Here is a 23,046-nt window from a genome sequence, read left to right as displayed (position 1 = left end):
AGGGCAAAGCGGAGAGATTCCAGCGCAGAGGATCAGGGCCGACCGGCACTCACCAGCCCGAGAGGCTTCTCTGCTCACCTGCCGGGGCGGGCGGGGCTGGGAGCTGAGGCTCGGGCTTCGGTCGGAGCGCCGGGAGAGGACTGGGGTTGGCGGCGTGAACACAGCCTGCAGGGGGATAGTGCGCCACGGCTAGCCGGGAGGGAGTCTGGGGAAAAGTCTGGACCTGCCGAAGAGGCAAGAGACTTTTTCTTCCCTCTTTATTTCCTGGTGCGCAAGGAGAGGGGATTAAGAGCGCTGCTTAAAGGAGCTCCAGAGATGGGCGCGAGCTGCGGCTAAAAGTGCGGACCCCAGAGACAGACATGAGACGCTAAGGCCGCTGCTGCCGCCACCAAGTGCCTGTATGGGAACTCAGGTCACTATCTACACCCCTCTTCCGGAGCCTGTGCAGCCCGCCACTGCCAGGGTGCCGGGATCCAGAGACAACTTCCACAGGAGAACGCACGGCGCGCCTCAGGCTGGCAACGTCACGGCGGGCTCTGCCGCCGCAGGCCCACCCCGCACTCCGTGACCCTCCCTACCCCCGGCCTGAGTGAGCCAGAGCCTCCGAATCAGCCTCTCGTTTAACCCCGTCCTGTCTGAGCAAAGAAGAGACGCCCCCCGGCGACCTACACGCACAGGCGGGGCCAAATCCAAAGCTGAGCCCCTGGAGCTGTGAGAACAAAGAAGAGAAAGGGAAATCTCTCCCAGCAGCCTCAGAAGCAGCGGATTAAAGCTCCACAATCAACTTGATGTACCCTGCATTTGTGGAATACATGAATAGACACCGAATCATCCCAAATTAAGGAGCTGTGTGGATGAAAGGCTCTTGGTGCTGCAGCCAGGAGTTAGTGCTGTGCCTCTGAGGTGGGAGAGCCAACTTCAGGACACTGGTCCACAAGAGGCCTCCCAGCTGCACATAATATCAAACGGCGAAAATCTCCCAGAGATCTCCATCTCAACGCCAGCACCCAGCTTCACTCAACGACCAGCAAGCTACAGTGCTGGACATCCTATGCCAAACAACTAGCAAAACAGGAACACAACCCCACCCATTAGCAGAGAGGCTGCCTAAAATCATAATAAGTGTACAGACACCCCAAAACACACCACCAGACGTGGACCTGCCCACCAGAAAGACAAGATCCAGCCTCATCCACCAGAACAGGCACTAGTACCCTCCACCAGGAAGCCTACACAACCCACTGAACCAACCTTAGCCACTGGGGACAGACACCAAAAACAACAGGAACTACGAACCTTCAGCCTGCAAAAAGGAGACCCCAAACACAGTAAGATAAGCAAAATGAAAAGACAGAAAAACACACAGCAGAGGAAGGAGCAAGATAAAAACCCACCAGACCTAACAAATGAAGAGGAAATAGGCAGTCTACCTGGAAAAGAATGCAGAATAATGATAGTAAAGATGATCCAAAATCTTGGAAATAGAATAGACAAAATGCAAGAAACAGTTAACAAGGACCTAGAAGAACTAAAGATGAAACAAACAATGATGAACAACACAATAAATGAAATGAAAAATACTCTAGATGGGATCAATAGCAGAATAACTGAGGCAGAAGAACGGAAAAGTGACCTGGAAGATAAAATAGTGGAAATAACTAATGCAGAGCAGAATAAAGAAAAAAGAATGAAAAGAACTGAGGACAATCTCAGAGACCTCTGGGACAACATTAAACGCACCAACATTCGAATTATAGGGGTTCCAGAAGAAGAAGAGAAAAAGAAAGGGACTGAGAAAATATTTGAAGAGATTATAGTTGAAAACTCCCCTAATATGGGAAAGGAAATAGTTAATCAAGTCCAGGAAGCACAGAGAGTCCCATACAGGATAAATCCAAGGAGAAATACGCCAAGACACATATTAATCAAACTGTCAAAAATTAAATACAAAGAAAGCATATTAAAAGCAGCAAGGGAAAAACAACAAATAACACACAAGGGAATCCCCATAAGGTTAACAGCTGATCTTTCAGCAGAAACTCTGCAAGCCAGAAGGGAGTGGCAGGACATATTGAAAGTGTTGAAGGAGAAAAACCTGCAACCAAGATTACTCTACCCAGCAAGGATCTCATTCAGATTTGATGGAGAAATTAAAATCTTTACAGACAAGCAAAAGCTGAGAGACTTCAGCACCACCAAACCAGCTCTACAACAACTGCTAAAGGAACTTCTCTAGGCAAGAAACAAAAAAGAAGGAAAAGACCTACAATAACGATCCCAAAACAATTAAGAAAATGGGAATGGGAACATACATATCGATAATTACCTTAAATGTAGATGGACTAAATGCTCCCACCAAAAGACACAGATTGGCTGAATGGATACAAAAACAAGACGCATATATTTGCTGTCTACAAGAGACCCACTTCAGACCTAGAGACACATACAGACTGAAAGTAAGGGAATGGAAAAAGGTATTTCATGCAAATGGAAACCAAAAGAAAGCTGGAGTAGCAATTCTCATATCAGACAAAATAGACTTTAAAATAAAGACTATTAGAAGAGACAAAGAAGGACACTACATAATGATCAAGGAATCGATCCAAGAAGAAGATATAACAATTGTAAATATTTATGCACCCAACATAAGAGCACCTCAATACATAAGGCAAATACTAACAGCCATAAAAGGGGAAATTGACAGTAACACATTCATAGTAGGGGACTTTAACACTCCACTTTCACCAATGGACAGATCATCCAAAATGAAAATAAATAAGGAAACACAAGCTTTAAATGATACATTAAACAAGATGGACTTAATTGATATTTATAGGCCATTCCATCCAAAAACAACAGAATACACATTTTTCTCAAGTGCTCATGGAACATTCTCCAGGATCGATCATATCTTGGGTCACAAATCAAGCCCTGGTAAATTTAAGAAAACTGAAATTGTATCAAGTATCTTTTCCGACCACAACGCTATGAGACTAGATATCAATTACAGGAAAAGATCTGTAAAAAATACAAACACATGGAGGCTGAACAATACACTACTTAATAACGAAGTGATCACTGAAGAAATCAAAGAGGAAATCAAAAAATAGCTAGAAACAAATGACAATGGAGACACGACGACCCAAAACCTATGGGATGCAGCAAAAGCAGTTCTAAGAGGGAAGTTTATAGCAATACAATCCTACCTTAAGAAACAGGAAACATCTCGAATAAACAACCTAACCTTGCACCTAAAGCAATTAGAGAAAGAAGAACAAAAAAACCCCAAAGTTAGCAGAAGGAAAGAAATCATAAAAATCAGATCAGAAATAAATGAAAAAGAAATGAAGGAAACGATAGCAAAGATCAATAAAACTAAAAGCTGGTTCTTTGAAAGGATAAACAAAATTGATAAACAAAATTGATAAACCATTAGCCAGCCTCATCAAGAAAAAAAGGGAGAAGACTGAAATCAATAGAATTAGAAATGAAACAGGAGAAGTAACAACTGACACTGCAGAAAGACAAAAGATCATGAGAGATTACTACAAGCAACTCTATGCCAATAAAATGGACAACCTGGAAGAAATGGACAAATTCTTAGAAAGGCACAACCTGCCAAGACTGAATCAGGAAGAAATAGAAAATATGAATAGACCAATCACAAGCACTGAAATTGAAACTGTGATTAAAAATCTTCCAACAAGCAAAAGCCCAGGACCAGATGGCTTCACAGGTGAATTCTATCAAACATTTAGAGAAGAGCTACCACCTATCCTTCTCAAACTCTTCCAAAATATAGCAGAGGGCGGAACACTCCCCAGCTCATTCTACGAGGCCACCATCACCCTGATACCAAAACCAGACAAGGATGTCACAAAGAAAGAAAACTACAGGCCAATATCACTGATGAACGTAGATGCAAAAATGCTCAACAAAATACTAACAAACAGAATCCAACAGCACATTAAACGGATCATACACCATGATCAAGTGGGGTTTATTCCAGGAATGCAAGGATTCTTCAATATACGCAAATCAATCAACATGATACACCATATTAACAAATTGAAGGGGAAAAACCATATGATCATCTCAATAGATGCAGAGAAAGCTTTTGACAAAATTCAACACCCAGTTATGATAAAAACCCTGCAGAAAGTAGGCATAGAGGGAAATTTCCTCAATAATAAAGGCCATATATGACAAACCCACAGCCACCATCGTCCTCAATGGTGAAAAACTGAAAGCGTTTCCACTAAGATCAGGAACAAGACAAGGTTGCTCACTCTCACCACTCTTATTCAACATAGTTTTGGAAGTTTTAGCCACAGCAATCAGAGAAGAAAAGGAAATAAAAGGAATCCAAATTGGAAAAGAAGAAGTAAAGCTGTCACTCTTTGCATATGACATGATACTATACATAGAGAATCCTAAAGATGCTACCAGAAAACTACTAGAGCTAATCAATGAATTTGATAAAGTAGCAGGATACAAAATTAATGCACAGAAATCTCTTGCATTTCTATACACTAACAACAAAAGATCAGAAAGAGAAATTAAGAAAACAATCCCATTCACCATTGCAACAAAAAGAATAAAATACCTAGGAATAAGCCTACCTAAGGAGGTAAAAGACCTGTATGCAGAAAACTATAAGACACTGATGAAAGAAATCAAAGATGACACAAACAGATGGAGAGATATACCACGTTCTTGGATTGGAAGAATCAATATTGTGAAAATGACTATACCATCCAAAGCAATCTACAGATTCAATGCAATCCCTATCAAATTACCAATGGCATTTTTTACAGACTAGAACAAAAAGTGTTAAAATTTGTATGGAGACACAAAAGACTCCGAATAGCCAAAGCAGTCTTGAGGGAGAAAACGGAGGTAGAGGAATCATACTCCCTGACTTCAAACTATACTACAAAGCTACAGACATCAGGACAATATGGTACTGACACAAAAACAGAAATATAGATCAATGGAACAGGATAGAAAGCCCAGAGATAAACCCATGCACCTGTGGTCAACTAATCTATGACAAAGGAGGCAAGAATATACAATGGAGAAAAGACAATCTCTTCAATAAGTGGCGCTGGGAAAACTGGACAGCTACATGTAAAAGAATGAAATTAGAACACTCCCTAACACCATACACAAAAATAAACTCAAAATGGATTAAAGATCTAAATGTAAGACTGGACACTATAGGAAAACATAGGAAGAACACTCTTTGACTTAAATCACAACAAGATCTTTTTTGACCCACCTCCTAGAGTAATGGAAATAAAAACAAAGATAAACAAATGGGACCTACTGAAACTTTAAAGCTTTTGCACAACAAAGGAAACTATAAACAAGACAAAAAGACAACCCTCAGAATGGGAGAAAATATTTGCAAATGAGTCAACGGAAAAAGGATTAATCTCCAAAATGTATAAACAGCTCATGAAGCTCAATATTAAAAAACCAAACAACCCAATCAAAAAATGGGCAGAAGACCTAAATAGACATTTATCCAAAGAAGACATGCAAATGGCCAAGAGGCACATGAAAAGCTGCTCAACTAATTATTAGAGAAATGTAAATCAAACCTACAATAAGGTATCACCTAACACTGGTTAGAATGGGCTTCATCAGAAAATCTGCAAACAACGAATGCTGGAGAAGGCATGGAGAAAAGGGAACCCTCTTGCACTGTTGGTGGGAATGTGAATTGATACAGCCACTGTTTAAAACAGTATGGAGGTTCCTTAAAACACTAAATATAGAATTACCATATGACCCAGCAATCCCACTCTTGGGCATATACCCTAAGAAAAACATAATTCAAAAAGACACATGCACCCCAATGTTCATTGCAGCACTATTTATAACAGCCAGGTCATGGAAGCAACCTAAATGCCTATCAACAGATGAATGGACAAAGAAGAAGTGGTACATATATACAATGGAATATTATTCAGCCTTAAAAAGGAATGAAATTGTGTCATTTGTAGAGACGTGGATGGATCTAGAGACTGTCATACAGAGTGAAGTAAGTCAGAAAGAGAAAGACAAATATCGTATATTAACGCATATATGTGGAACCTAGAAAAATGGTACAGATGAACCGGTTTGCAGGGCAGAAATAGAGACACAGGTGTAGAGAACAAACGTATGGACACCAAGGGGGGAAAGTTGGGGTGGGATGGTGGGATGAATTGGGAGATTGGGATTGACATATATACACTAATATGTATAAAATAGAGAACTAATAAGAACCTGCTATGTAAATAAATGAATAATAAATAAATAAATAAAATTTAGGACGTAAAAAAAAAAAAAAAGAAAGAAGGAAATTACCCAGCCCATGAAAAGTAACCACCCTGTACCCTGGGGCCTCTTGACTTCTGAGATGGCCCACACTCTGTCTATGGAGTGTGTTTCTCTCTAAATAAATCTACTTCTTACCTATCACTTTGTCTCTCACTTTTCTGCAATGAGACATCAAGAACCTGAGCTTCATTAGGTCCTGTGATGAGGTGTGTGATCTCAGTTGAAAGACCGTGGGTTTAAGTCCCAATCTGGGTTGCAAGGTTTCAGTTCTGTGTGTGTGTGTGTGTGTGTGTGTGTGTGTGTGTGTGTGTGTGTGTCCTATCAAAATGACTGGTTTGGACTTCTCACCAACCTTAAGAGTGGGGGCCGAGAGCTTTAATTCAATTTAAAAAAATGTAATACGACTTGGTCACCAAGTGTGGTTTAGCAACTGGATTCTATAACAAAGAAGAAATGCTTCTCACAGAAAGCATGTTTTTGTTCTTCTGTACTCCTCCAATGGTGTTTTGCAAAATAAATACGTGTCCATTCTGACTGTGAATCTCAGCATAGGATTTCTCTCCCCAGTAAAACTTAAATTTCCCATTTTCGTGGGTGACCAGTCTTAGGCAAAATTGGCTTATGCCACCCAAACTCACTTGAGGCTCCCATGTTTTACAACAAAGAATTTAATTTGTAAGTGAGCTTCCACTTACAGAGACCAGTCTGTGTGTAATCTTTCCAGGAGGGAGTTTGAAAAAAGCTCTCTGCCATTAAGCTTCTGTCCACAGACTTAAAATTGAGTCCGTTTGATGAGAAATTCCACTTCAAGAACTTTATCCTGAGAAAATTATCCAGAAATGTGAACCAAGATTCATGGGCATGGATGTTGTCATATATTAATTACAGCAGCAATAAAAGGAAACAATCTAAATATTCAACCACTGGGGAGCGATGAAATACATTGGGATGCATTTATAGGACGGGGTACCAGGAAGCCTCTGAAAATAATGTGTTCAGGGTATTGAATGGAATGAGGACATGGCCACCACATATTTGTAAGACCTCTAAACACGTCTAAATATGTTGCTAACACTGGAAAAGGTGTGGCTATTGTTAAAAATATTCACTCTCCTCCCCTCCCTTGACTGTGGTTTCAGCTGTGAGGTCTATTTTGGCCACTGGGATACAAGCAAGTGAGATGCTGGGGAGGTTTGGAAAGCATTGGTGGGTTTGGCAGGCTCTCTTGAGCCTTTGCCATTGCCTGAGAACAGACCTAGGGGAGCCCGTCGGTTCTAGAAAAGGATGGCAGACATGTGCGGCCAAACCAGACCACCTCCCACCCCCCCCCCAGCTGAGTACAACCTGGTCCAACCCCCACCCCCCAGCAAACCACAGATCCCTGAGAGTAAAGTATTGCAAGCCTACTGATGGTTTATTATCCAGCCCTTTTGTGGCAATCGTTGGCTAACACAGGAAGAAGGTCCGCTCCAATTCTAGAAAGATCTTTTCTCCAAAGATACAGCATTCAAGGGAATACCCTGGCAGTCCTGTGGTTGGGACTCGGCACTTTCACTCACCGGGCCCGGGTTTGATCCCTGGTAGGGGAACTGAGAGCCTACAAGCCACCCAGCATGGCCAAGAAAATAATAAAAAATTAAATTCAAAGATACAGCATTGGAAAACTTATGCAAACAGTTCTTGACTTATGACTTCAAATGTCCATTTGATCCATACTGAGTCCACCCAGGTTCCAGGAGAGGGGACATAAACCCCACTCCTCCATGGGAAGAACATCCAGGTCAATTATAAGAAGTATATGTAAGGACTTCCCTGGTGGTCCAGTGGTTAAGAATCCGCCTTCCAGTGCAGGGGACATGGGTTCGACTCCTGGTCCAGGAACTAAGATCCCACATGCTGCGGGGCAACTAAGCCCACGTGCTCTAGAGCCCGCGCGCCACAACTACAGAGAGAAGCCCACACGCCGCAACAAAAGTTCCCGCGTGCCGCAACTAAGATCCAACGCAGCCAAATAAATAAATGAATATCAAAAAAAAGAAGAAGAAGAAGAACATGTAGGATGGGAGACATTTTATGGCCTTCTTTGGAAAATACCATCTACCGTATAAAATTCTCAGAACACTGCTTTATAAGCATGATCTATGTGTTAGCTATTTTCATTCAACACGTGTTTATTGAACATCTGTTATGCACTAGTTACTGTGCTAGGGAGATAAGCAGTGAACATCCCAGGGGTGGTCCCTGTGTTGGTGGGCTAGCCGGAGGAAAGTTGCAGGCTCAGACCCGCTAGAAGAACCCCCTAGTAAAGGACCAGATGAGCTCGCAGGCTGAAGTTAATTTCCTAGTGAGTCGGCCAGCCCTAGAGGAACAGATAATAATTCTGGCTCTAGAAGTATTTTGCTGGGATTGTGTCTGTTGCGATGGAAGCTTTCTTGGCCGCTTCTCTGAGTGTCGAATGAGGAGGCCAGAGCTCTCAAAGGGCTTAGAGTCCAATTCCATTTCACTCAAGCCGTTCCTATAGCTTTAATGCAAAGCAGGTGCTGGGACTGTTAAAAAGGACCTCAAGGCACCTGGCTCAGCTGTGCAGCAGCTTTTTGCTCTAAGTGAGGTCCCATGGCACTGGCCTCCCGTAGGAGTTGTATAGAAATGCAGAATCTCAGGCCCCACTCCTGAAAGGCTGAATCAGAATCTGCATTTTTTTAAAGAATTTTTCATTGTGGTAAGAATGCACATCTAAAATTTACCTTCTGGGGACTTCTCTGGTGGTCCAGTGGTTAGGACACGGGGCTTCCACTGCAAGGGGGCGTGGGTTCAGTCCCTGGTCGGGGAACTAAGGTCCCTCAAGCCGCACCGCGTGGCCTAAAAAAAATTAATTAAATTAAATTTACCCTCTTAGCCATTTTTAAGAGTACAGTTCAGTGACATTAAGCACTTTCACACTGCTGTGTAACCGTCAACCACCATCCTCTCCAGAACCCGTTTTATCTTGCAAAACTGACTCTGGCCCCATTAAACAATGACTACCCATCTCCACCTCCCCAGTTCCTGGCAAATGCCGTTCACCTTCTGTCTTGATGAATTTGACCACTCAGGGACCCCAGAGAGAGGAATCATACAGTGTCTGTCCTTTGGTGACACCCAGCATCACCTCTTCAAGGCTCATCCATGTTGTAGCAGAATCTGCATTTAACAAGGTCCTGTGTCTGCAGGTTGAAGGCGGAGGCGGCTCTACTATGCCTGGGCTGAGACTGGGCTGAGACGGGGGAGGAGAGCGCATTCCGGACAGTCCTGCAGGGACTCAGGCTTTCCCTCCTCCCCCCCGCAGTCCCCCCTCCCCCGCTGTCACCTCTATGGTCACGTGTGTGTGACAGCCAGCTTGGATTCCTGAGATCAACCACGGGGGCTCTGATCTGGCAACAAATGGATGGCTAGACCGGCCTCTGGACATCAGAAGTTCCCTGCCCACGGGCAATCTGCTCGTGCTGTACCAGTACGAGGGTAGCCTGTACTTCACTCCCGCAGCAGGGGTGGCCGGTAGGCGTCTGTGGCTGGACGGCAGTTAGGGTTCACACTTGTTTAGTAACACACAGTCACACATAGTGCTGGCCACGATTCCAGGAAGTTTTCGAGCGTTAACACCTTTAACTCTCATAATAATCCTAGGAGTAGGAACTAGTATGACCTGCATTTAACAGATGAGGAAACTGAGGCACAGACAGATGAAGTAACTGTCCCAAGGTCCTAAGGCTGGTACATGGTGGAGCTGGGACCCTGAGGACCACACCCTGTGCATCCTCTCTGCTAACTGCTGGACCAAGTCTTCTGTCCAAACTGAGCGAGAGGGACTCATACAGATTCGGGGTGTGCTGTGTGGAGGGCTCTACTTTTAACCATAGAGGTTAGTTTATATTTAAAAAAAAAAAAAAAAAAGCAAAGCTAGAAGGTCAGAAAGTAAGTAGGAAACCCTTGTGATCTGGTGGATATTTTCTCACTGGGGCATTTAGATTAATCACACGATTAAATAATCAGATAGACAGGTTTCCCTCCTGCTTCCCCAGCCCCACTTACTGTCCCCTTCCCAGGCCCCTTCCCCTCAACCTCCTAGAAACCTCCCCCTCCCCCTGCCCTCTCTCTCCCCTCCTCCATGTTCTCCCTCCCTCCCCTCCCCCCTCCCCACACTCTGTCCCCCATTTTCTCCCTCCCTCCCCCATACTCCCTCTCCCCTCCCCCATGCTCTCCCTCCCTCCCCTTCCCCTCCTCTCCTTCCCTCTCCCTCCCCTCCCCCATACTCCCTCTCCCCCTCCCCCATATGCTCCCCTCCCCTCCCCCATGCCTGCCCTCCCTCCCCCCTTCCCCCCTGCTCTCCCTCACTAACCTCAGTTGTTCTCTTGGCTTCCCAGCGGATAACCCCCAATTCATATTGCTCATCTGTGATCTTTCTTCCTGGTTCCAGACCATATTTCATTGCTTCCTGGTGTCTGTCACTCCAAGATTTCAAAATCCCCTTCTGGGAAGATGAGCCACACTGGCTTCTACCTTGGACCTTGGAGGTTGGTGGGGAGCCCATGCCACAGCCTGCCTGCTCTGGTCCTCGGCATGCCCATCACCCGCCTGCCCAAGCCCACTGCCCCCAGGCCCCAACTCACCACTGACCCACGTCACCCTCCCCTCCTCACCTTCTCCCCCTCCTCTTTTTTTGCATCCCCCTCCTCTGGAGGTCTCGAATCTGTTTTCTACTTGTCTGTTGTCCCTGGCGGAGCTCCAGCCCTGTCATCTACGGCATGTCCCGAGCCCCTCCCCCACCTTCTTTCCCGAGGCCCACCCTCCACGCGCCTGGCAGGTGTCTTCCCTGAACGAACACACAGCCGCCGGTGCCACTCCTTAGCACTGCCCTTTAACTCCACCCTGCATCCTGCATGACTTTACCAACTGCTCAGTGAGAAGGACCGCCTTCCTTGCTCTTTTTTTTAAAAAGCAATCTCAAACTTACAGAAACGTTGCAAGTATACGTACAAACAGCCCTTTCCTCCCTGAACCATTTGAAAGCCTCTTGCAGACCTGATGCCCTGCAATTTCAGCAGAGTCCAACCCTTTGAAAAGTTAGGAAACTAACATTGAGACATCGCTGCCATTTAACCCTCAAGCTCCATTCAAGTCTTGACAAGTAGCCTGAAAACAGCATTTTCTCAACAGAGGGATCCAGTTCAGAATCACCTGTGCGTCCGTTGCCCTGTCTCTTCGGGCTCCTTCAGTTTGGAGCAGCTCCTCCTTTCTTCCTTGATTTTTATGTCCTTGACACTTTTGAAGACGACAGTCCAGACTTGTGTAGAATGTCCCTCAGTTTGGGTTTGACTTGATGTTTCCCCTGGGTTAGAGTCAGGCGAGAATAGGGCCTCTTTGGCAGGAATATTGCAGAAGCAATGCTGGGTTCTTTGCATCCTACCCTGTGGGGCGCGACCTCAGTTTGCCCCATGCTGGTGACGTTGGTCAGAATGGTGTCCTCAACAGTGATTCTCTCCTCTTTCATGAGTATTTTGTGGAGACCCTTGAAACCACATAAATATTTCATTGCTCATCAGACTTTCAATTGAGTCATTTGTTTATATCAGAATGGACTAGTGGCTTCCTATTTTTTTCAGTGTGTTATATATAACCTGTTACTATCATTACTTTCCTGCCCTCTCTCATCCCACTGTAATTGCCTATAGAAAGAAAATGTTAGCCACATTTTTGGCCATGAAGCCCTGTGTTTATCAAAACCATGTGCTTCGTTCCTATACGGCGTATGGTTGTTATCTGAGAATTTGTTACCCAAGTGCCTACAGTTATGACTCGCTCACGAAGCAGAAGTTGTCATAGCATGAAACTCTCTCTAATGGACCATAACACAGTCTCTCCCTGTTTCACACCAGAAACCATCCCGCCCGCACCCCCACCCCCACCCCGGGCAAATCAACACTTGTGTGGTTTGTAGCAACATCCAAAATTACAATTCAAATCGAATGCAAATCAGTTCATAAGGTGAAATTGCAAATCTTGCAGAGTCGCGGGGTTTCCTGAAGTGGGTGAAAGTCACTTAGCAGGACTGATCTCAGCCACCTTGACCAAGGGCAGTTGGCAACCACCAAAGAGAAAACAGAGAAGTAAAACGAGACAACGGGTGTGACAAGGATTCAGAAAAGGCCCTCAAAATTGACGAGGCCATCAAATATTTTTGTGGGAAAAAAGTGCCCTTTTTTTAATAAATGTGATGTGAAAGTCAAAATTGAAGTAAAGAAGACCATACAATTTTATCAAAAAAAAAGGTTCAGATGTCTTTATTGGTCTCAGAATGAGCACGTGGCTGGAAATATAATCTCCATAAAGTTATTTTCATAATTTTGGTGTCTTTTTTTTTTTTTTTGGCCACACCACACGGCTCATGGGATCTTAGTTCCCTGACCAGGGCTCAAACCCATGTCCTGTGCAGTGGGAGTGCTGAGACCTAACCACCGGATCGTCAGGGAAGCCCCCCCCTTTTTTTTTTTTCAGGATAAAATGCCAATCTAATCTTTTCCCCTCTTTACTGTAAAGTTTCAGTCCCTTCCGTAACTGGGTCCCCTTTCAATGTCTTTGTCTCGTCTCTGTTATCTGTGGGTCATGACCCCTCCTGCGCACTCCGCAGGGAACGCAGAGCCACTTGGAGCGTAAGCCTCTGTCCCCTTCATGCCCCTTGCCTGTGGCACCCGGCCTCCCACTCCCTAGTCTCCTCTTTCTCTCCCCCTTCTTTCCCCCAGGCTTGTTTTTTTTACTTTCTGATCTCACTTTCCTCATTGATCCAAGGAAGAAAATATCTTCAAAAGAAGAAAATGACTTCAAATGTGTTGTTATAGTCAAATGAGTTCATGGATGTTGACAGCAGTCGCCAACTTGTATTGAACCTTTATTCCATGCCTGACCGTGTGCTAAGAGCTTCACTTGGATTGTTGCACTGAACTCTCCCCGAACGTGTGAGGTTAGAGGTCGTTATGTTACAGATAAGCAAACTGAGGGCCCAGGAGGTTAAGTAATTTATTGAAGTTTCCTTAGTCATTGGAGGAGTGAAGATTTGAGTCCAGTAGTTCAAGTTCTGAACTGCTAGGTTTTACCCTGTATATAAAAGGGTTCTAGACTTGTGGTTGCCAGAGGGGAGGGGGGCAGGAGAGGGAAAGACTGGGAGTTTGGGATTAGCAGATGCAAAGTATTATATAGAGAATGGATAAACAACAAGGTCCTACTGTATAGCGTAGGGAACTGTATTCGGTCTCCTAGGATAAACCATAATGGAAAAGAATATGAAAAACAATGTATATACGTGCACTACCAAATGTAAAATAGGTAGCTAGTGGGAAGCAGCCGCATAGCACAGGGAGGTCAGCTCGGTGCTTTGTGACCACCTAGAGGGGTGGGATAGGGAAGGTGGGAGGGAGACGCAAGAGGGAGGGGATGTGGTGATATGTGTATACGTATAGCTGATTCACTTTGTTATACAGCAGCAACTAACACAATATTGTAAATCAATTATACTCCAATAAAGATGTTAAGAAAAAAAAAAAGAATGTATGTACGTGTATAACTGTCACTTTGCTGTACAGCAGAAATTAACACAGCATTGTAAATCAACTATACTTCAATAAAATAAATTATTTTTTAAAATTTGTTAATTCCCTGGTGGTCCAGTGGTTAGGACTCTGCGCTCTCGCTGCCGAGGGCCTGGGTTTGATCCCTGGTCCCTGGTAGGGGAGCTAGGATCCTGCAAGCTGAAAAAAATGGCGGGGCGGGGCAGCGGGGGTGGGGTGGGGAGTCTCTGAGGACTGAATGATGCTCTCTGAATATGGGCATCACTGTTATTATGCTTCCCCACGTATAATCTGATCCCTGGAAGACACCGGATGATAGAGGAGACATCACTAAAAGACATTGTGTGTGGACTGGTCGCTTAGACCCCAAAATACTCCACTACCGGCACGCAGTGGCACCCATAGGCATTGCTTAACCCCACTCAGACCAATGAGTCTAATGGATTGGCCTTGGAAGATCCATTTGGCTGTGAGCAGTAAAATACCAGCTCACCCCAAAGGACGTGTCACACAGTCCTCACCCCCTCCCCCAGCAGCTCGGGCGGGTGCTAAACTTGCTCACTCCGCCCCGGCTTTCCCAGGTCTGGGGGGTGGGACCAGGCAGAAGGACCTGAAAGGAAGTTTGGTTGCTGTCAGATGACAGAGGCTTCAAGACGTTTGTGGGGTTCACCGCTGGCAGTAGAATCGGCTATTGGCAAAGGCGAATAGGCATGTTAAATGCTCCCCTATAAGATGGGTACAAATCCCTGTGCTCCGCCCCCTGCCCCCAGGGGCCACCAGGGCAAAAGCAGGACAGGTAGGGGTATCGGCGCAGTGTCCCAGCCTTCCCTAGGGACACCCTTGTTTCACGGTCCTCCCTTTGCCAAGGCTGTGAGCGCCTGACCCCATTGGACAGAAGTCCCACTGCTATGCTTTGCATTTTCACTCTTTCAGACACGCTGAGTTTGTCCCCAGCCAGGTTCGGCAGGGGCCCCAGTTGGGGAGTGGGTGGGTGCTCATTTGCCTAACAGGCAGAAAGGGGGGTTGTGAGTCACCAGTGCCTAGGGGAGGGAAATGACAACCTGAGGACACCCTGGAGGTGTTGGATCTGACTAAGGCAGTAAAACCACCAGTTTCACACATCTGAAGAGACCAGGCTGGGGGAAGGGGGCCAGCAGGTGGAAGGAAGAATTGTTTTTGTTGACACAAGCAGTGGAAGGCTGGGAGGAAAGCAAAGACCACCAAACCACCAGACTCCTTCCCAATCGGGACTTTCTGTGGGAGGGGAGAGTACTTGCAAGGGTCCTCTTGCCTCACACAGGAAGTTGAGACCCACAGAGGCATCAGGACGGAAGCAGGTATGTCCCGGTGGTTAAGGACAGAACCAGCAAGCAAACCAGGTCTGGTCTCCTCCTCTAGCACGTCCCCCATGAGTTAACCTCACATACCCAAGGCTGAACCAACATGAAGCCGTAAAACGGCTCACGCGTATGGCCTGCACAGAAGCCACAGCTTAAGCCTATCGGGCCAGAACCCTCGGGACGAGGGATCTCTTCTAAGATGGTCTGGGTGGTTGTCAGGACATCTGCCCACCCAGCAGGGCCGCCGATCACAGTTGTTCAGGTTTCACACTGTACAAGAGAGGAGACTGGGCTAATATCCCGCTTTATCTCTGCTCACTCAACCTTGTGTCCTGGGTCTGGGGCTGCTTTCTGCCCAGAGGAAGGTAGGTGCCATCTGCCCCCCAAATGGGGGGTGCACAAGGCTGCATTAGCCTGGAGGGGGTGCCTAGCTACAATTCAGAAGGGCTCCCACCTGGGCTAGCTATGGCATCCTCCAGCCATTCCCCCTTCTTCTGCAGCTGAAATGCCTTTTTCTTAGGGGGAACCAACCCCAACCCAATCTCAGTCCTCTGGTTTCGTGGAGTGGACCCCATTCCCATCTCCAGGAATGGACCAGCAACCCAAAGCTGTAAGCAATTTAAGGATGGGCACCTCACTCAGTGAGAATTCATTCCAGAATCATTACAGGAAGTATTGGTAATGAGGCAACCCTTTCCTTGGAGTGGCTTATCTTGGGAGAGTCAGGGGAAGAGAAAAAGATGACGGCATTGTTTGAAGCCTCGGAATCAGTTGTGTCTGACCAGATTCACCCTCTTAAATTTCCCAGGTATATGAACCAATTCTCTTTTTTTGCTTAGGCTGGCTTGTACTGAGTTCTGTCTCTTGCAGTGTCCTGATCACTAGAGCAATAGTCGAAGTTTCACCTTATATGAAAACTCCTGTAGCCACCTCCACCAGATTGGTCAAAGCTTGACAAACAGGACTGTCAAGTAAAGACCCGCATTTTAAATTGCATTTAAGCTCTTTCTGCAGAGCTGGGGTAACCAAATGAGACAGCCATGGAAAATGTATGACTTTCATTATTATGACATGGAAAGCAGAGCTGTCTAATTGCTTTTGTCCACTGGTGTATAAAGATTAAGACCAGATGTATTTTAAAAAGAAGGTGGGGGGGGGAGAAAGAAAGAAAGAAAGAAAAGTCTGTGTTGGCTGTTGCTTTGAACAAAGCAGCCTGATTTCCTCTTTCTCTCTCTCTGTCTCTGTCTCTCTCTGTCTCTCTCTTTCTCCTTCTCTCTCTAAGGGGAGGACCACACAAAAGTCTTTTAACTTCTTTTAAGTTTTCAGAGCCTCATTGATTTTGCTTTTCACAGAAGATAATATTGTGACATTGGCCTCGAAAACTTTATTTTCGCTTTCCTCGATTCGAAGGAATGGCTGTGGAACGAAAGGGCTGAGCTGGGGTCTGTCGTGTGCCCTTCTCTGGGGACAGCAGCTGCCCTGAAGAGCGCCTGGGAGGGGTGGGTCCCAGCGCAGATCAGACCCTCCTCCCCTGCCCTGGCTCTGCTCCGGGAATAAAGCCTTCACGTGTGGATCCACGGGCATGGATGAGATGATGATTATCTTTAAATAGAACCACCCAGAGCCCAGCTTCTGTGTTTCATTTTCCAGAAGAGCCCTTAAATCTGCTTCCACTTTTTTTTTTTTTTTTAACCTCTCCAGTTATTTTTAGCACACCCAGCCACAGAGCCCAGCAGGCCCGCAGAGGCCCTAATGACGTCCCGAGCCGGACGGGTGGAGTTCACAGCTCCTTCACCAAAGATGAAATTGAAGCATTAAAAAAAAAAAAAGAGCAGATTCCAGAGGGGGTGATGTAGATGCCGGGTTGCATGGCCCTGATGCTTCTGTGTCCGACGAGGGCGGCCCGCTAGAAATACAGTTCGTTTAATGATTACCTCGTTCTTTTCAAAATTAATTATTTTCCTGAAAATTAAGTGGGTGTGGGAGGTATTGGGAAAAGAGAAGTCTTCCTGAGCGTCCTCTCCTGAGGGTTCCCAGTCACCGTGAAGCACGCCTGGTAGACGGGAAGGAAGAGAAGGCAGATTCCAACATAAAACCTCAAAGCGGGGACTTCCCTGGTGGTCCGGTGGTTAGGACTCTGCGCTTCCACTGCAGGGGGCACGGGTTCGATTCCTGGTTGGGGAAATAAGATCCTGCATGCGGGGGCGGGGAGAGACCCGAGGGGGTACCCCGAGGAACCCCGAACGGGAACCCGAACCGGAACCCAAACCCCCTCAAAGGGTCCCCTCCAGCCCCTTCCGTGGTGTCCAGGCTGTCGCTCTGTTACAGGATCTCCTTACCATTTCTGGGTCTGGCGCTGTCATTTCATCTCCGAATATGTACAGGGATCTCTCGGCTTCATAGGGGTCCCTTCTATGCTCTGCTAGAGCCCTCCCTGCCCCACAGTTAATCCCTGATTGGGGGAAGATAAGTAATTTTAATTAATTCCCCGCACATATTTTATAAGCATCAAGTCCTCAGTGATAATAACAGAAGAGAAAAAAAAAAAAAAAAAGATGGTGGGTAAGAACCCAAGATTCTCAGTGCTTATGCTGCAGTGGGCAACACTCCCCAGGGCTGGCTTCCACACGTGCATCCCTGCAACCTCACGTGCATGATGGTGCCAAATCAGAGCGCCACAAAATCCAGGCCGCTTGTCTAATACAGAGCCCTTGGCATTAAATTAATTCCAACCTGATTTCCAAAGGGAGTGACTAATGTAAGGCATTGATGAAAACAGCCACAGGACTTCCCTGGAGGTCCAGGGGTTAGGACTCTGCACTTTCACTGTGGTGGCCTGGGGTCAATCCCTGGTTGGGGAACTAAGATCCCACAAGCCAAGTGGCATGGCCAAAAAAATGAAAAGAAAATGGCCATTACAGAGAAGTTGCCGTGAAGAAGTCGACGGGCTCATTCTGGGCCAGTACTTGGCAGTCAGGTGAACTTGAACAAGTAATTTAGCTGTGATGAGCCTTGATGTCCTTGATGGCCCCGTGGGGTGGTGGCAGAGCTAGGGACTCCTTTGCAGCATTGTTACGACACTTAAGTGAGAAATGAAAGTGGTGATGAATCAGTGGGACAGTCATTCTGATTACATCATGACCAGAGCCTCCCTGGTAACGTGACCCCAGGAGTCACGCTTACATCTCTCCAAAAGCGTGACTTCTTTGTAAAAAGGAGTTTGGCACGTCAGGAGACGGAGCTCAGTCCCAGGGACACTGTGGAGCCCAAGATTCCACCACATTCTCCTTCAAGGGCCTGTGCAAGGGTTGTCTACCCAAATATCCCCCTTCTAAGGAGGTTCTCCGCAGCCCCACCAGGGAGGCCTGAAGGAGCGGGCCTGGAGGCCATGTTCTGAGTCACGTGGCTTTGCTGTCCCAGCCCCCTCAGGACCCCAAGTGACTGGACCAGGGAAAGACATGTGATCTAAGGTCAGCCTGTCTTGGGCTGGCCAGCACTTTTAACACTTGGGAACTTGAGCTGGGAAACCTGGAAGGCCCTAGGCTGCAGCTCTGGGACCCAAATCTGAGGGTCATAAAGCTGGGAGACGGGGGTACACGGTGGGAATCAGAGCACCCAGAGGAAGAAAACAGAGCAGACCTGTCCTCCAATTCCCTTTCCTGCCCACTGGTCCCTGACCACAAAGCGCCTTTCTTCTGGGGCCGAAGAAACGAGGGACACGCCACGTCTGGTGTAGCGGGCTGACCTTGGCTCCAGGAATGACATGTTCACATCTTAATGCCTGGAAACTGTGAATGAGACCTTATTTGGGAAAAGGGTCTTTGCAGGTGTAATTAAGGATCTTGCAATGACATCATTTTGGATTATCTGGTTGGACCCTAAATCCAGTGACAAATGTCCTTCCAGGAGACAGAAAAGGAGAAGACACAGAGACAGACGCGGAGGAAGGCATGTGAGGACAGAGGCGGGGCCTGGAATTATGGCACCAGAAGTGGGGGGCGCCTGGAACCCCCCGAAACTGGGAGAGGCAGGGCAGGATTCTCCTCCAGAGCCTCTGGAGGAGGTACAGGGCTGCCCACACTTCCATTACCTACTTCTGGCCTCTAGAACTGAGAGAACATATTTCTGTTTTTTGTTTATTTGTTTGTTTGTTTTTATCATTGAGTTTTTTTTTTAATTTAATCTTCGTTTTATATTGGAGTATAGTTGATTTACAATGGTGTGTTAGTTTCAGGTGTATAGCTAAGTGATTCACTTATGCATACATATATATTTATTCTTTTTCAGATTCTTTTCCCATATAGGTTATTACAGAATGTTGAGTAGAGTTCCACGTGCTATACAGTAGGCCCTTGTTGATTATTTATTTTATATACAGTAGTGTGTATCTACTATATATAGTAGTGGTTAATCCCAAGCTCCTAATTTATCCCTCCATGTTTCCCTGTTGGTAACAAATTTCTGTTGTTTCAAGCCACCAAGTTTGTGGCAATTTGTACCAGAAGCCACGGGAAACTAATACATCTTGTGAACCGAAACGCCTGACTACAACAGATGTGTAAAAATTCAGGGAAAGTTTCTCTTTGAGGATTTATGACTACCCTAACCACCTCCTCAGTTTTCATCCCTAAATTTTGTTTACTGCTGCAGCTACCGTTAATTGAGCACATACTATGTACCAGGAAATTTAATGTGTTTTATACTTAATCCTCACAGAAAATCTTTTTTCTTTAACCCTGACCTACTATCATTCCCATTTTATAGTTAAGGACATGGAGGTTTACAGAAGTGAGGTACCCAGGGCTAGAAGCCAGAGGAAGCCCTCCAGCCCAGAAGGGTGGACATGTTCTCTGCTTCCACATCCCCAGGGGCAGAGGCAGAAGGGAAGGAAGGTAGCAGGAAGCCAGGTGGGAGAGGTCTCGGCAGGCTCACGGTGACACGTTAGATCAGGTCCATGTGTCGGGTCCAGGTTACTTGGTTGGCATCGTGGCAGGTGGAAAGAAGTTGGTCTGAATCCCGGTCCCGACGCTGCTTCCTGGCTGAGGGACCTTGGGCCACTACTTACGCTCTCTGAGCCTTGTTTCCTCTCCTGGGCAAAAGAGATTAGAATACTCCTTGTCTAGCGTTAGGATAAAAATAGAACGTTGTGCTCAGTAGGGCTCAGAAGTTCAGCAAAGCTTGTCTGAGCAGGGAGAAAGCATCAGATCCCAGGCTGGTCAGACAGGTGTTTACAGTCTCTCTCCAGAAAGCCGATTTCCCCCTTTTGTCTTTAAAACTATGTATTTCGGGACTTCCCTGGTGATCCAGTGGTTAGGAATCCTCCTTCCAGTGCAGGGGACACAGGGATCGATCCCTGGTCGGGGAACTAAGATCCCACATGCCAGGGACAACTAAACCCGCACGCTGTAACTGCTGAGCCTGTGCACCACAACTACAGAGGCTGCACACCGCAACAAAAGATCCCATGTGCCGCAGCTAAGACCCAACACAGACAAAAATAAATAAATACATTAAAAAAAACCAAAACCCTATGCATTTCAAGTATTGCTTACCAAAATTCTCTGAGCAGAAGACTCACCTGGAGGCTTGGTAAAAGTTCCCTTTCCAGGGCTTCCCTGGTGGCACAGTGGTTGAGAGTCCGCCTGCCGATGCAGGGGACACGGGTTCGTGCCCCGGTCCGGGAAGATCCCACATGCCGTGGAGCGGCTGGGCCCGTGAGCCATGGCTGCTGAGCCTGCACGTCTGGAGCCTGTGCTGTGCAACGGGAGAGGCCACAACAGTGAGAGGCCCGCGTACAGGAAAAAAAAAAAAAAAATTCCGTTTCCAGGGCATCAGCCTGGGTGCATTGAATGAATCTCTACTATGGGGAAGCCTGGGAATCTGAATTCTTTCATAAGCAGTCCCAGATGTTTGTTCAAATCAGAAAAGTTTAGGAATGTCTACACTAAAGCAGCACTTTTATTTTTTTAATTTAATTTTTTATTTTGTATTGGAGTATAGTTGATTCACAATTTTGTGTTAGTTTCAGGCGTACAGCAAAGTGATTCAGTTATACATATACACGTATCCATTCTTTTCAGATTCTTTTCCTATACAGATTATTACAGAGTACTGAGCAGAGGTCCCTGTAAGTCGTTGTCGGTTATCTATTTTACATATAGTCGTATGCAAAACAGCGCTTCTTAAACTTCAGTGGGCATGCCAAATACCAGGGGATATTGCTGAAATGCAGGTTCTGGTTCCGCCAGCTGGGTGGGCCTGGGAGTCTGCATTTCTCACAAGCTCCGAGGGGATCCCCGTGTGGCTAGTTGGGGAACCACACGCTGAGCTGCAGAAGTAACGAACTAGCAGGATGTGAATGGAATTTACAAGCTTTAGTTACAATCCTCAAGGTCTATCAGTGCTTTAGTCTTCGCAGGACCCACACTGGTCTCCTTCAACCATCAGAACAATCGTAGGGGTGACCAGTATCCCCTTTCTACATATGAGGGTCCCAGCAGCAGGGCAGTCAGGCAGCTTTCCGTAGGGAAAATCGTAGTTTTCCACGGATGTGCATTTATCAAAGTCCGAGTTCCCGGCACACGCTCCCTCGTGCCTGTGTGCACCCCCAGGGCAGAAACGTCGCCCCCCCCCCGAGGAGAGTGGGGCTCTCTGTGCTCTCTCCGCCTGTCGGGCTGACTTTCTGGTCCTGGAAGTGCTTTGGTAGCACTTTCAAGCTGTGTCATCCCTTACAGAAGTTTCCACTCTGGAATCTCCCCTTGAGCCACCCCACCTGTCACTCTAACTGTCCCAGTTCCCACGCCTGTCTGCTCAGCGGGGTGAAGCTCTCGTCACTTCCCCACTTTCCTGAATTTAGACTTCCTTTCCCTTCGGCCTGGATGCACACACTCATTTTTTTTCCCTAACTTTTTACATTAAAATAATTTCAAACTTTGAGACGAGTTGTAAGAACAGTACACATAACAAAGTGATGCAGCCACTTTGAAAACACAGTTTGGCAGCTCCTTTGACAAGTTAAGCATCCATTTACCATATGATCTAGCAATTTCACTCCTAGGTATATCCCCAGAAGAAGTGACAAAAGGGACTGGAACAGGTAGCAGCATTATTCACAGTAGACAAAAGGGGGGAAACAACCCAAGTATCCATCAGTGGATAAATGAATAAACAAAATGTGGCCTCTACATAGAGTGGAATATTAGTCAGCCATAAAAAGGAATGAAGTCCTGATATATGCTACAACGGGGATGAACCTCAAAAACACTACGGTAAGTAAGAGAAACCAGACGTATAAGAGCACATAGTGTATGATTCCTTTTATATGAAATAGCCAGAATAGGTAAACCCATAGATACAGAAAGTATATATTCCAGGGACTCGGAGAGGATGGAAATGGACAGTGAGTGCCTAATGGGTATGAGGTTTTCTTCTGAGACGATGAAAATGATTTGCAACTAGATAGAGATGGTGGTGGCACAGCACTGTGACTACATTAAATGTCATTGAAGTGTACACTTTTACATGGGTAATTTTATGTTATGTGAATTTCACCTCCATTTCTTAAAACTGTGCTAAGGGGCTTCTCTGGTGGCGCAGTGGTTAAGAATCTGCCTGTCAATGCAGGGGACACGGGTTCGAGCCCTGGTCCGGGAAGATCCCACATGCCGCGGAGCAACTAAGCCCGTGCGCCACAACTACTGAACCCGCGCACCACAACTACTGTAGCCCACACGCCTAGAGCCCGTGCTCTGCAACAAGAGGAGCCACCGCAATGAGAA

This window comes from Lagenorhynchus albirostris, chromosome 5 (genome assembly GCF_949774975.1).
Source record: "Lagenorhynchus albirostris chromosome 5, mLagAlb1.1, whole genome shotgun sequence".
In the NCBI taxonomy this organism is placed as follows: domain Eukaryota; kingdom Metazoa; phylum Chordata; class Mammalia; order Artiodactyla; family Delphinidae; genus Lagenorhynchus; species Lagenorhynchus albirostris.
Note: the sequence above shows the minus strand (reverse complement) of the source record.